The sequence below is a fragment of the Lucilia sericata genome, unplaced genomic scaffold (genome assembly GCF_015586225.1).
Source record: "Lucilia sericata isolate MDLA Ls3-8-SP2 unplaced genomic scaffold, ASM1558622v1 Contig000132F_arrow, whole genome shotgun sequence".
Lineage (NCBI taxonomy): Eukaryota > Metazoa > Arthropoda > Insecta > Diptera > Calliphoridae > Lucilia > Lucilia sericata.
In genome coordinates, this window is record NW_023994164.1 from 348,529 (window position 1) to 365,000 (window position 16,472).

Here is a 16,472-nt window from a genome sequence, read left to right on the forward strand (position 1 = left end):
TTAGAATACGTACCATCATACTAACCTCAGACTTCCTCATTTTGAGGAGATTTCTCGTCTTGGTCTCATCAGGGTCACTCTATAGGATCTTTGTGGTTCTACCCACCGTTTTATTATTAGAAAAGGTGTTATGGGATTCTCTCACCCATATTTCTAATTCAGCTTTTGTTGCGTCGAGCGTCAGGTTAACTTCCTCGAGCTCCCTTTCTTTTACCGCTATTACATTCGCCCTTTCATTGCCGACTACTCCCGAGTGGCCTGATACCCATATGATGTAAACCTTATCCTGGGAGAATATTCAGTTAAAGCTTTCTTACAGTTCAATGTGGTCTTAGATTTAATTCGATATTGCTCTAATTACCTTCTGGCTGCCACTATCGGGCCTGTTGTGCGCTCCTTTTCATGAAAAAAAATTATCACTGAGTATATTATTTTTCAATGTTCAGAAACTCAGTTTCCTGAACGTAGTTCCTAAGAATTTTCCAATCAGTGTTAGTCAGGAATGTTTTTTTCCAGAATAACATCACTTCCAAGATACTTGCATCTAACTTCGACGAATGCCTGACAGTGATAAAGAAAGGCTCCGGAGTTTCACTGTCCTCTCCATATACTCTACAATCGCCTGAATGCGCACGTCCTGGTTAACTACCTCGAGCTCCCTTCCCTGTAAAGCTATTACATTCGCCCTTTCGTTGCCGACTACTCCCGAGTGGCTTTGTACCCATATGATGTAAACCTTACCTCTGGAAGAATATTCAGTTAATGCCTTCTTACAATCCAATACGGTCTTAGATTTAATTCTATCACCTGATATCGCCCTAATTGCTTCTGACAGTCGGTAAATATATTAAGCCCTGTGGGCGCCATATTTATTCTAATCCAATTTACACATTCCGTTATTGCTCGGACTGCCTGAAAGCTTGTGTTATGATTAGGTAAACGGAGGTATATTTCTGTTTCTGGGTCTTCAGTATAGAACCCAAGGATCACTTTGTCCCCAAATTTAGAGCCATCCATGTAGCAACGGATTTCTACTGGTATTTGCTCTAATGTTCCGCTCGACCAAGACATTCTATCTGGGATCATCGTTTCCGACATATTCAGTGTCTGGTATACGATCAGGCACGTCCGATGATTGTGTATAACCTTCCAATGTATCCAGTATAAAAAGATGACGTGACGTTTCCAGAGCCTTGGTTGAAGTAGTACACATGGCACCACTTATACCCAAGCAGTATGTATGCTGAACTCCCTGTAGTATTTTAATATTAGACTTCTTGTGCGAAGCAGTCCACCAGATTATTGAAGCATAATATAGACTTGGTCTAATTACACTTTTATAAAGCCAATTTGTCATAGTAGGACTAAGACCCCATTTCATGTCTATAGTTCTCCTACATATCGCCCAGCACCGATGTGCCTTGTTGATCCTATCCTCTATGTGATTTCTCCATTTAAATTTCCGGTCAAGGATTATACCTTACTTAACTTTGTCTGTCATCGGTATCTTCTTGCCCAGGAGGCAAGGTTCAGTATACGTAGAAATTTTCATCTTTCTTGTGAAATGACCGATTTCCGTCTTCGTCGGCTTAACATTGAGGCCTCTCAAGGCCGTATTCAGAGCCTCCTCAGCTCTTCTACACAAGTAATTTGAATCCTTTCCCTTTAAAAGTATTAAGACATCGTCTGCATAGCAGATAGGTCTAAGTCCTTTCTCGATTAGGGTCCTTAGGAAGCTATTAATCGTAGTAAACCAGAGTAAAGGTGACAAAATGCCATCCTGTGGTATACCGCGAAATACCTTTTCCTTGATAGTTATATCGTACATCTCGCAGCTTATTCATATGTTCCTTAGCATGTAGTTGATCCAATTGCGGAGAACCCGGTCAACATAAAACTGGTCTAGGGATTGGATAAGAGTATCAGTGTGCATGTTATTAAAAGCGTCTTCGTTGTCAATGCATACTGCCAGTGTATACAGTTTGCTAACGAAAGATTCACCTATACAGTGGACAACTTCGTTTAAAGCGGTTTCCACCGATCGTCCCTTGACATAAGCATGCTGCTTAAATTTTGAGGTCTTTGTCTGGTTTAATGCTTTTAACCATACTATCGACTATCCGTTCCGAGGTTTTAAATAGGAAGGACGTAAGGCATATCGGTCGATAGGACTTAGGTGTCGCATAGCTAGAATTCCCTAGTTTGGGTATAAATATGTATGTAATGAAATCAATATATAGTGAAATCAATCTGGATCGGTACTTCATTCAAGTACGTGTACTTTAAGTACGAAAAACATAATTTAATTGGTGGAAACTGTCTAGCTACAGAAACATCGAAATATACATTTCTCTGGTTATATATCGCCCTATTTTTGTAGAAATACTAGCTCAGTGAACATAATTATAAGCTCCAGAGTCCTATTCTGGGGGTACAATTGTATGGGGGCTACGTGAAGTTATGTACCGATTTCAAGAATTTTCAATAGGCTTCGTCATTGGGGTTTAGTGTGTGCAAAATTTTAACGATTCAGAAGCTGATTGATATACTTTAAGGTGGGTGTAGGACCAATATTTTTGGCTGTTGCAAACATCAACACAAACTATAGTCTTGCAAGGTCGAAAAAATGTTAATCTAAATATATTTTGAACTAAGAAAGATAACTGATCATAAATGAACTTTGGGTGATTTTTTACACAAAATGTGAGATGATCAAGAAAGCCTAATAGCTTTAAATCATGCTCTTCTAAGTCAACGAAATTTATATCAAATTATAATGCTTTAGATGAAAACGGGATACAGTTCCGTATTTTTGATATATTTTGATACCTTTGAATTTTGCTATTCCAAAAATAACGAAACTCAACTGGAATCTTCATAAATTTCTCAAATATTTTTTATATGTATAGATGCTTTGAAGAACATTCTAAAATTATATAACTTTTCTATTATAATTTAATTTGATTACAGTTCAGTGTTATCATTCAATTTTGACTTAAAGTAGCCTATTCTTAAAAACATTATTTGTTGCTTTATGCTTATTTAACTTCAATCATGGTAGCTTAAATTGTTGTTAGCAAATTAATTAATAATTATTAAACTTGTTACAGCTTCTGTAATCACTAGACAAACTAACTGTATGCGTTTAATTGGTTTTTTTGAACAATTTTCGGTCATATGTATGACCAGTAAGTAAAAAGTGTGTTTAAAAAAAAAAATTTAGTGGATTTATGCTTTAGAGCAACATAGAATTCCTTTCAAAAATTTAGTTTTTTTTCGTTTTTAATTGACACAGTTTTTGTTCAGCCACCAGCAGCAGCAGCAGGTATTTATTGTCGACACCCATTAGTTTTATATACAAGTACTTGTATACATAAATTTAAAAAATATGTAAGTAAGTATGTTTGTGTATATGCGTGTTTAAACAATTTTATAAAATATTTTTTGTAAAAAAAACGCCCCTGTTTTCTTAAAACTTGCACGTTTTTCTAATGCAAATTTGTTTTGTTATTTAGTTTAAATTAAAATTTCAAAAAATACAAACAATTTTTTTTTCAATTTATTTATATTGCGTTACTATTTGCTGGTCTTCGTAATTACTCATTTATATAAAACTATTGCAATTGATTTTTTATTTTATTTATCAAAAAAGATGGGGGGTATATTGATTTTGTCATTCCGTTTGTAACACATCGAAATATTGGTCATAGACCCACAAAAGTATATATATTCTGGGTCCTCATTAAATTCTCCGGCCTCCGGTAGGTTAGTGGTTAGTGTTCTAGTCTGGTAGACCGGAGGTGGTGGGTTCGATTCCCACCTGAGGCACTGGTTAAGGAGCGCACAACAGGCCCGATAGAGGCCTAGGTGTATTTCTTCGGATTTGATGTATATACATCCTCCTTTCAAACTAACTAACCAACTAACTAAAATATATATTCTGGGTCCTCATTAAATTCTAAGACGATCTAGCCATGTCTGTCCGTCCGTCTGTCTGTTGAAAGCACGATAGAGTCCAAATGGAAAGAGCTAGAGGATTGAAATTTCACATAAATATTTCTTATAGGTAAGGTTTGTTTGGTATTGAAAATGGGCAATATCGGTCCACGTTTTCAGATAGCGCCCATACAAGTGGCCCCTCGAAAAGCAGCTTTAACAGCCATAACTTGTTTAAAAATACGAATATAGCGATGAAATTCGACATAAGTAAGTTTCTTGTAATCCAAAATCACTATGCAAAATTTTATGAGGATCGGTCCATAATTGACCCTACCCCCCATATAAGGTCCCTTCAGAAAATGACTTTAACGCTCATTACTGGCTTAAAAATACTAGTATATAGATGAAATTCGACATAAGTAAGTTTCATACGAGTCAAAATCTATCTAAAAAGTTTTATGGGGATCGGTCCATGATTGGCCCTACCCCCCATATAATGTCCCCTTCAGAAAATGACTGCAACGTTCATTAATGACTTAAAAATACGAGTGTAGCGATGAAATTCGACACAAATTAATTTAATACGAGCCAAATTCTGTCTACCAAATTTTATGAGGATCGACCCATAATTGACCCTACCCCCTATATAAGGTCCCCTTCAGAAAATTACTTCAACGCTTATAACTGGCCTAAAAATATGAGTATATAGATGAAATTCGACATAAGTAAGTTTCATTCGAGTCAAACTAAGTTTGATGGTGGGTATATAAGATTCGGCATAGCCGAATATAACACTCTTACTTGTTGTATTTCGATTTTATTTATATTAAAGTACGTACATAAAATCCTTTAGCTGTTTTTGGAATTTTAAAATTATTTTCTGTTTGTCATAAAATTTGAAACAATTTCTTGTTATCTATTGTTGTCACAAAGTATTAAAAATTATATTGAAAGACCAGTAACAAAAATTACTTATTTAATTACAAAAACACTGAAAAAATTGAATTTTGTTATTTTCGTAATACATTTAAGCAGATCAAGGTCATTTTGTGATATAGAGACCTGAAATATCTGTTATATTCAAAATTGAAAGTAATTAATAGCAACCAAAATGGTTTTTATTTTTCTATGTAGATAAAGTGTCTCAGTACACGCCACTTAAATATTTCGAGTTAAAGATCATTAAGTGTGAAACATCTATAAGGTGTTACAGAATTTTAATGATTTTTCTTCGTTGTTTTTTTCTCTAAGAGATTAAAAATAATGTTTATTATGTTTAAAAGAACTATTAAGATGTTTTTAAATTGTTGTTAATCGCTATAGAAAAATTTTAAATTTTTGTTTAAGAAATTTATGACAAAAATAATATATTGAAACTAATATATATATATATTCAATATTTCTATTCACCTCAAAGAAAAACTGGTTTTGGTTTACAAAGCTTAATATTGTTTTTAACTTATCTTATAGAAAAAAGACTACTAAATTATCAATAACCCCGCTTAATTGCTATTTTTGTGTTTAATTATTTGACATGTAAAGAAAATCTATAATTTATTTAAATATTCATATTTATAGATAATTTATCGCATTTAGTGATATCAAATCTATTAATTCTACCTCTCACGCTAATATAAAGATAATTGTTGACTTAACAGACCTTGAAATTATGAAAATATTCAAGGACTGTATAACTCTTATAATTAAATATTCAGATGAACTGAATTATGGCCTTGATCATTATCCTAATAAAAGAAGGTTAGGTTAGGTTAGGTTGATAGGAGGATGTATACTACATAAAAGCCGAAGAAATACACCTAGGCCACTATCGGGCCTGTTGTGCGCTCCAATTCATGAAAAAAAAAAAAAATTGTTCACTGAATGTATTATTTTTCCATGTTCAGAAACTCAGTTTCCAGGACGTAATTCCTAAGAATCTTCCAATCGGTGTTGGCTAAGAATGTTATTTCCGGAATAACATCACTTCCAAGATACTAATAAAAGTAACGTAAACTTATTTTACTATTCGTCGAACTTTTTTAGAATGTTTATGAAAGAATGTCGACAAAATTGCGCTAACCACCACTACTACAAGTAAAGTTCATTTGTATATGTTGGCCTATTTCACGGTGGTCTTTTTCAACCACTGGGTGAGCTTTTGCAACGACTTACCACCGCCCCATTGTGCTTCTTACACGCAGGTGGTAATTTACGTATATGGTATTTCCGGTCCAATATACGTGCACTTTGCTCGAGTGCTCGAGCTATCTAATCTCTTGCCATAGTGGTTCCGTTGGGGAATGACAGGTGTCATGAGTCAAACTCAAACTAACCCAGAAAAAGGAAAAGGCAATCAATGCTTAGAGTCGATAGAAGGTCGGACCCAACATCAGGTGAAAACACCCTATTGATGTTATGAGGAATGCTCTGTCCCTACAAACATTCTCGTCATCTAAAGACTCACCCCAGTGCATTCCAGGACCTCTTAAAGTCGCCCAACCATACTACTGAGATGGCTGATTCGGCAACAGTACCTAGGGGATGTAATTGGTAGTCCGAAATACAGATCAATATTTAATTAGCCAGTGGCCACAAGGACCTACTGTTATAAGTTGAGCATGTTTAGAGTAAACTCAACCATACACGCTCAACCATAAAGGATAATCGCCGATAAATTAAAGATTAAGGTATTACAGGTCCACAACGTCTCAACCAATTTTACCAACATTTCAACCGTCACTGCTTCCGTCATTCCGACATCTCCACAGATACAAGTATTCGAATGGTACATCTCACTCTATCACGTACCCAATCTTTGCATTATCAGCTCAATTCCAACATTTTAACAGAAACTTATCCCGAAAATTTATATTTCACCGTGTATCAATCTTTTAACCAAGTACCTCCTTTCCGCGAATTTAGGTTTAATCCACTGCCACTACGTGGATCCCGAAGGAACCTCAACCAACTGACCAACCAAGACAAGTCCTGCGGGCAACTAGCCACCCGTAGTACCAGATTATGTGGTGCTCTGGTTAGACCCTATGTCAAATCATCTAAGGACTAGCCAGGGAGTGAAATGTCAACACCAGTTTATAGTCCCGGCAGACTAGAGGTACTGGTACCACCTCTTTAATCCGGAATTGCAATACACCAAGATGAGGGTCTTTCATCAAGGAAACATGCCCCGGGAGAATCGTAAGAAGTGTATTAATGCCGAAGTGCTTTACGAGAGTACCTGCCTGTTTTTACACGCAGGTGGCAATTTATCTATATGGATGCCGGTCCAATATACACGCACTTTGCTCGAGTACTTGATCTATCTAATCTCTGACCATTGCTGCCCCGTTGCTTAACTTCTGAGATGTAAAACATCACTTCCGTTTACAACCACGCAGATGGGATGGCCTCTGTTGATTAGGCAACAGCACCTAGAGACGTAACCGGTACACAGAAGTACGAATCCATCAAATAAACCGAGACTTTGTTCTTACTTACAGTGACGCACTGTGGTAATTCTGATATGAACAGAGTTTACTCTGAACATACCTGGAAAAGGAAGGAAAATTCAATGGTATCATTTGTATATGACACCTTTCATCCATCATCATTGAACCCAGCACACTTCTCATTCATCCGACACACTTATTCTAGGTAAACGGGTGGGTGAGGCCCGCATATCCCATACCATATACAATAAACACCAACTCATTTCCAACACCTAATCCCACAGTCACTCCTCTGTGGGGTATCTGTTGTTCTCGGCAACAGCACCCATATTATCCCGAAATATTGACTTTACCTTACATCAGTCTTTTAACCGCCAATTACTCTTCCCGCAAATTTGGGTTTAAACCACTTACAGGTTCCAGAAGGAACCTTAACCAACTGACCAACAAGGACATAGTCCTGCGGGCAACTGGTCACCCGTAGTACCAGATTATGTGGTTCTCTGGTTAGACCCCATGTCAAATCATACCAAGGACTAGCCGAGGAGGGAAGTGACATCACCAGTTTATAGTCCCGGCAGACTAGAGGTATTGGTAACACCTCTTTTCCCCCAGATTGCAATACACCAAGATGCGGAACTATATTTATAAGTTTGTCATTCCGTTTTAACAATATAATTATCCAACCATATAAAGTATATATATTCTGCAACCTTATAGGTAGCGGAGTCGATTAAGCCATGTCCATCTGTCTGTCTGTAGAAATCAATTTTCTGAAGACCCCCAGACATCTTCGGGATCCAAGTCTTCAATAATTCTCTCAGACATGTTTTCGAGAAGTTTCCTATTTTAAATCAGCAAAATCCATCTAAAAGATCAGAGATATGAGCAAAAATCCAAGACAACCTCTGAAAATTTCATCAAAAATTTTGATTTTTGCTGCATACTTAAACAAAAATAACAATAAACAACAATAACAGACGTAAACAATGTTCTTGTATTTGCTTGTTTCCCATATATTTCGGATAATGTTCAATTAAAATGTTTAATGATTTGAGAGTCATGTTTGAAATCAAGGCTATAATGCTGTAAAACAACTCCGGTCACTTTTATTTTTGTTATTCCCATTAAGTATTATTAGATGTACGAAATAAAACTCCCAAAAATAATACAAGTACAATTAGCATTCTTTAAAACATGTTTTCAAAGAAGTTGTTTATTTTTAACTAATTGTTGCATAAATAATTGAATTTTCCAAAAGACAAACAACCAACGTATTTTAATTTTATTATAACAAATTATAAACGCACAATTTATCAAATGGTTTTTAATTAATTAAATTTTCCCATTTTTTCTTAGACCAACACAATTTTTCAGAACAAATATTGAACATTGAAAGATTTGTTAAATATATAAAACTCAAATTGAATGTAATTAATAACAATTTGTTGTTATTCATGCACCACATAACGTTTATGCAAATCTTATAGTTTATGAGTAAATTTTATTATATTTTCAAAATATCTTAAAGAAATAAATAAAAATATTTTATTTAAGAAAAACAACTTCAATTGATAATCTATTCATGCAAATTCCGCCACTTGTATTGCGTTTCAGTTCAAATATTAGAAATCAATTTACTTGTCTTTTTGTCATTGAATTTTGTGCAAATTTTTGCTCTAAATGCATTTTAATTTATTATTTCTTTATCATGCTGTACGAAACTTAAAAAAAATATAATATAAATCGAAAAATTATATGTGGTAACTTTGAACAAATTTGCATGAGTTTAAAATCATACAAATATCGCTTAACAATAAATACCCTGTTTAAATCGAGTGACAATGAAAGATTTTCGTTTACAATTAAGGCGACAGGACGTCAAATTGACAAAGCAAACTCTTAGGGAGTTATGTATTTCAAACTAAAAATTTAAATTTTTATAACATTAGAAATTTTAAACTTTACTTATTAAGTATAAGATAATCTATATTTCTTTTAAAATTTTAAAACATCGCACAAATTTGAATAATTTATTGTGGGCTGCAGTTTAACGCTCTAATTGTAATCTTTATGAACAGTCAAGAGCATAAGTCTTTTAACCCTGTATGTATAATTTTGAAAGTTCTAGGAAATTCAAATATTAATTCAAATGACCCATAATACATAAGTATGCTTTTGAAATCAGAATTAGTATATGTATTAAGGATTTTTCTATTGAAATGTTTGAAATGGAATAACAATTTAAAAACATTGATTAACTCATCCATAATAACATTGGTCATAGATCTACTTCCGTAAATAGTTTAAAAGTAAAGGTTTTAACCATTACTCCAAAGCCGAATATCCAGATGATCTCTAGCGAACTAAATTAATTCATTTGAAGCGGGCATTAGCCGAAAAACTCCCAGAATATGCGAATAGCCGCTCGGTCATATATGGGCAATTCCATGCGATTGTATATAACGCCTTTAGAGTGGTATAGATTTTATAAAAATAGGAGTACTTGGAAAACAATTTTGCCATTCTGTTCCATTCAGAGAATACTATAGTTGCAAAAGGAATCATCCCATTTTTGGGAAATCCCATAATTGAGAAATTTTATTTCACCCATCTTAAGGTCGCTTTTCCATCCTACTATTTTATATGTTATTCGACTCAAAAAATTGTCTGTCCAAAGACAGATTTACAAAGTGTTGAGTGCCAGCCTTTTGGTCTAAGCTTATGGATGGTCTTTTTCAACCACAGGGTATGTGAGGAACGTCTCACCATCACCACTTTGTGACTGTCGCCGGTATTTGTTTAACCAAAGTACGATCGTCTTCAATAAGCGAAGAGATAATTTCTTAAACCATTTCCTACAATCTGGCATGATAAAATGTAATCCCCTGATAAAGACTAATTGAACCTTACAGCCACACACCCCCCCCCCTTCCGGTCCCCTTCAGAAAATTACTTTAACGCTCATTACTGGCTTAAAAATGCGAGTATATCGATGAAATTCGACGCAAATAAGTTCCTAATGAGCCAAAACCTTTCTACCAAATATAGTGAGGATCGGTCCAAAATTGCCCCTTCCCTACATATAAGGTCCTTTTTACTTAAACGCTTAGTACTGGCCAAAAATATGAGTACAACTATGAATTTCGACATAAGCAAGATGTATATAAACCAGAATCGGCAGAAGTACGAGCAATAACGGAATGCGTAAATTGGATTAGAATAAATATGGCGCCCACAGCGCTTAATATATTTACCGACAGCCAGAAGGCAATTAGGGCGATATCAGACGATAGAACTAAATCTAAGACCGTATTGGATTGTAAGAAAGCTTTAACAGAATACTCTCCCAGAGGTAAGGTTCACATCATATAGGTACCAGCCCACTCGGGAGTAGTCGGTAACGAAAGGGCGAATGTAATAGCTTTAAAGGGAAGGGAGCTCGAGGCAGTTAACCTGACAAACGCAAAACCATTCGACGCAACAAAAGCTGAACTAAAAATATGGGTGAGAGAATCCCATAAGGCCTCTTGGAATAATGAAACAGTGGGTAGAACCACGAAGATCCTATTGGGTGACCCTGATGAGAGCAAGACGAAAAATGTCCTCAAATTGAGCAAGTCTGAAGTTAGTATGATTGTACGTATTCTGAGTGGATACACAGGATTACGAGCACATCTCTGCAAAATTGGACGTGCGTATTCAGGCGAATGTAGAGCATGTGGAGAGGACAGTGAAACTCTGGAGCACTTTCATTGCCACTGCCAGGCATTCGTCGAAGTTAGATCCAAGTATCTTGGAAGTGATGTTATTCTGGAAATAACATTCCTTACTAACACTGATTGGAAGATTCTTAGGAACTACGTTTAGGAAACTGAGTTTCTGAACACTGAAAAATAATTCTTTCAGTTCTTTTTTTTCATGATACAGGCAAAAATCGCTGTGTACAATTTTAAAATGATCGGTCCATAATTGCACCTACCCTTCAGAATATTACGAGTACAGAGATGAAAATCAACATAAAAATGTTGTGTAATTCTTCATTCCGAATTCTCTCCGTTTTAGATATCCAGTGTCAATCAGTCTAACTACGTCACTACTGACCTCGAGAGTGAGTGGTTTTTGATACATCCAATGACTCTTTTGTAAAATTCGGACTTCTATGTATCATAGCTTCAACTAAGAAAAGTTCGAACCAATCCTTACTATAAGATAAGATTTTACATCGATCAGGACATGATCACTGTAATAATGATAATCTTACTGTTATTCTGGACATCCACGTTACATCTTTTAAGTTTATACATATTCTATGATTCTCTCTTTGAAGTAACTGTACTGTACATTAGTAAAATAAAACTCCACACATGATCTAGTTTATTTATGAAACCTTTTCCTCTTTTACTTTTAAAAATACATAAATTTTAATTTACTTTAAAACAAAAGCAAACCTAAATAGCCACTCCCATTTATGGGCGTGTTCAATCAAATTTATGTTAAAGAATACAAGTTATATGTTGAGTATGTAAACTTTTAACCTTGACTGTACTCTTTTATACATGTATGCACCTAAAAAACAACATGACACACTAAAATAGAATATTTAAAAAAAAAACAGCTTTAATTTGCTTTATGTCACATACGGTTAAATTTGAACATATTTTTATGACAAATGATTGGAACAAATTTAAATCTGCACTTGTTATTAATAATTGAATGACCAAATAATCGAGGTTGATCGGTTTATCACATGATCTTGTAATAATCACACCTACCAAGTTCACAAAACAAGATTAAGCCACAAGTTGTGTTGTAGGTGATTTATTTATTTATTACGAATGGAATTTGTGGCAATTTTATTCATTAATCTCTTTTTTTTTTGCAAATTTTTGATAGAATATTTGAAAAACTTATTATGGAAATCCTTATTAGATAAAATATGATTGATATAGTTTTGCCGAGAGGAATTTTAACAAAAACCATATAAAATTATTGTTTAAAATATATGTATGTTTCTGGTTTATTGTTATGCAGTTACAACAAAAAGAATTTCTTATAACATGTTGTAAATATTATTTATCAAAGTTAAAAATGCCGCCACTACCGCATAAAAATTGTAAAAAAATATTTCCTAAACACTTTTGATCACAAACAACAACATCATCATCATCATGGTGATCATGCAACAGCAAACATTATAGTAACATGAACAATACTACTGTAATTGTATATGCAGCACATGTGTCTAGCCCAACATTAGCAATATGCAGCAATTGTAGTATTTGTTGTACATACATAGCTGCAAGCAGCAAGCATCATAAATATGGATGTAATTTTCGTTTCAGTTCCAAACTCTTTTATTCTTTTAATGCTTCCATCTAGTTTCGAACTTTATGGTTTTGACAATTTTATTTAATTATACCCTACACCACTTTAGTGAGGAGGGTATATTGGGTTTGTGCTGATGTTTGTAACGCACAATAATATCGGTCCTATACCCACCTTAAAGTATACCAATCGGCTCAGAATCATTTTCTGAGTCGATTTAGCTATGTCCGTCCATCTGTCCGTCCGTCTGTCCGTCCGTCTGTCCGTCCGTCTGTCCGTCCGTCTGTCCGTCCGTCTATGTAAACCTTGTAATTAAACTACAGGTCACAATTTTGAAGATAATTCAATGAAATTTGATACATGATCTTTTATGGTATCGTAGACCCCCGAATAGGGCTTTTAAGTTCATAATTATGATTAATATACTCATATCTCGACAAAAAGCTGCAAAAACCAAGTTGTATACAAGACTTGATGACCCTCACGAATTCCATAATAATAGGTTCTCATATGACCCTAGCCCCTATGAAAAGCCCCCATCAAAATTTCACTTAAATATCCACAATTTTATTCAACAATAAAGGGTTTAAGTATGTACGTATATCTAGGCAAGGTACAATTCAACTTAAATGCTTTATTATGGCAACTAAATCACATCATATTTTTGTCAAAGGTATTATATGGTCGGCCTCGCCCGACTATAATTTCTTATTTGTTTTTTATTATTTTTGTGCCAACCAACCGAGTCTGGCCGTAGCAACCAGTGTATTGTGTTTGATCACACACGTATAAATAACAAAATTTTTCGTAATATGTTTTACTTTGTTTTGTGCATGAACAGTAATAAATAATTAATTAAATATATTTATTTATACATAATTAACACAGTTTTACCAGGCGTTTGTTGTAAGTTAGATAAGTATAATATTTTGTCAATAGAGCAATAAATTTGTAAAGGCAACAATAAATATGATATAAAATTTGCTCAAACATCGTTTAGTGCGAAAATTTCGTAAAAAGGGAAATATGTATATAAATCTGAAAATTCTAAATGGATGGCTCAAGGGAAAGTGCTTTCAACAATCGGTTATAATTTACACTTTATGAACACACCAAAAGCGCTTCCAGAGGGTCCCAAATTAGAGTGGTCGTATTTCTTTTTAAAGATATATACAAACATATATATAATATACAATGTATATATTTAATTTTATCTAGTCGAGCAAAGTACCTCATCGTATTTCTTTGGTCTTCATGAATATGCCATAGATGGGTCCTGAGGGTCCTAAATTAGGAGGGTATGTGTTCAAAACGATCTTTAGTTTTCCCCATTTTTTTATGAGAAAGTACTTATTCCATTTTGAAGTTACCTAAAAAGTTCCCTAAGGCGATGTTTCTAAACTTGGAAACATAAATGACCTGGGGATTTCCGTTGAAAAGCCAGAAACCAAAATATACTACTGACTACTTAATCACAACACTAGATTCAAGGCAGTAGTCCGTGCGATAACGGAATATTTAAACTGGATAGAAATAAACATGACACCAACAGAGGTTATCATATTTACCGACAGTCAGAGCACACTAAGAAGCCTTAATCGAATACTCTTCCAGAGATAAGCTATGGATCACACTTACACCAGTACCTCGTTTCTGTAATTTTCTCGAATCGAGAAAAAACTTAAAATATAATAGTCCAGTTTTTAACAGTGTGACTCTGATTATTTTTGAACTGTACTCAATAAAATTTAATAAGAAATTTTTAAATTTCTTGTATTCACCCTGTTTTACACAAGATCATGAATTTTTCGACAGATTTTCTCGATGCGAGAATTACAGAAACGGGGCACAGAGCACACTGGAATAATCGATAACTAAAGAGCAAATGTCCTTGCTATAAAGGGAAGGGAACTCGATAAGGTTAACATGATGAATGCTCTTGACTGAATCAGAGCTAAAATATGAGCGAGAGAATTCCATACGTCAACAAATATCTTATGGGGGTATTCAAAATGAACAAGTCCAGGCAAAACTATACAAAATTATACGATTGGATTCCGACAAATATAAAACAAACGGAGAGGGCAGAAAAACTCTGGAAAAATTTCCCCTCAATTAGATCCAAATATCTAGGGAGCAGTATTATTCCAGATATTACATCCCCAGAGATTGGAAATTTGTAAGGAACTACATCCAGAAAACTGAGTTTCAGAATGATGATTATAGCACAACCTCGGGGTGCGGACAAATGATTTTTGTTCGAAATTGTTTGCTTCTAAACTGGTTTTGTTTTATGGTATCGACACTAGTTCTTTAATCAGTGATTTTTGTTCGACGAATGCCTGGCAGTGGCAAAGAAAGTGCTCCAGAGTTTCACTGTCCTCTCCACATGCTCTACATTCGTCTGAATCCGCACGTCCAATTTTGCATAGAAGTGCTCGTGATACTGTGTGTCCACTCAAAATACGTACCATCATACTAACTTCAGACTTGCTCATTTTGAGGAGATTTTTCGTTTTGTTCTCATGAGGGTCTCCCCCCCGTAGGATCTTTGTGGTTCTACCCACTGTTTCATTATTCCAAGTAGCCTTTTGAGATTCTCTCACCCATATTTTTAGTTCAGTTTTTGTTGCGTCGAAAGGTTTTGCGTTTATCAGGTTAACTGCCTCGAGCTCCCTTCCCTTTTAAGCTATTACATTCGCCCTTTCGTTACCGACTACTAACGAGTGGGCTGATACCCATATAATGTGAACCTTACCTCTGGGAGAGTATTCAGTTAAAGCTTTCTTACAATGTGTGTTATGATTTGTGTTATGATTTGGTACACGGTGGTATATTTCTGTTTCTGGGTCTTCAATATAGAACCCCAGCCCCACTTTGTTCCAAAATTTAGAGCCATCCGTCTAACAACGAATTAATACTTTTAAGTTTGGGACTCAATATGAGAAAGAGTTATAAAATTACACAGGTAAACAAATGTTTAACCCAAAGACGAGAGTATACTTTTCTCAAGGATTGATCAGCGCTGAATCCAAATCTTTCCAATGAAGTACACTTTGGTCTCTGGTTTTCGACTTTTTTCAAATTTTTATTTTTTTTGATCTGTGTTCTTTAATCAATAATTTTTGTTCGAATTTGTCACTCTAGTGAAATATTAGAGAACTCCACAACTTGTTTAAAACATTTCTTGAACTATTTCGGCTACTTTTGTTTGATACTGTTAAGTTTAGGACTCAATATGAGAAAGTTCCAAAATTTAGATCCATCCGTGTAACAACGGATTGATACGTTTAAGTTTGGGACTCAATATGAGAAAGAGTTCTTAAATTACACCGGCCAGCAAATGTTTAACCCAGAGATGAGAATATACTTTTCTCAAAGATTGAGCAGCTCTGAATCAAATCTTTCCAATGAATTACACTTTTTTAAAATTTTTTCTCCAAGTTTAGTTGCTGAGGGCGATATATTATAATTTTCTGATTAATTTTGTTTTCGACTCGTTCCAAGAAGTCCTTTTGGAACTAGGAAATTTTTCATTGCGCAACTAGTGACAAAGAACTAGTTTTTTGCGACATCGCTAGTCCCAAGGTTGATATTCTAGAATGGTTATGTTTGCTCAGTCTCCAAAAGTAAATAATTTAGAACAAATTTTAAATCCAAAAACTTTTTAGTTAACCTATACAACTTTTTTTAATTTTACAGCTTTAAGTTAATTGTTTTTCGATAAAAGTAATTGATATTGATTATATACATACA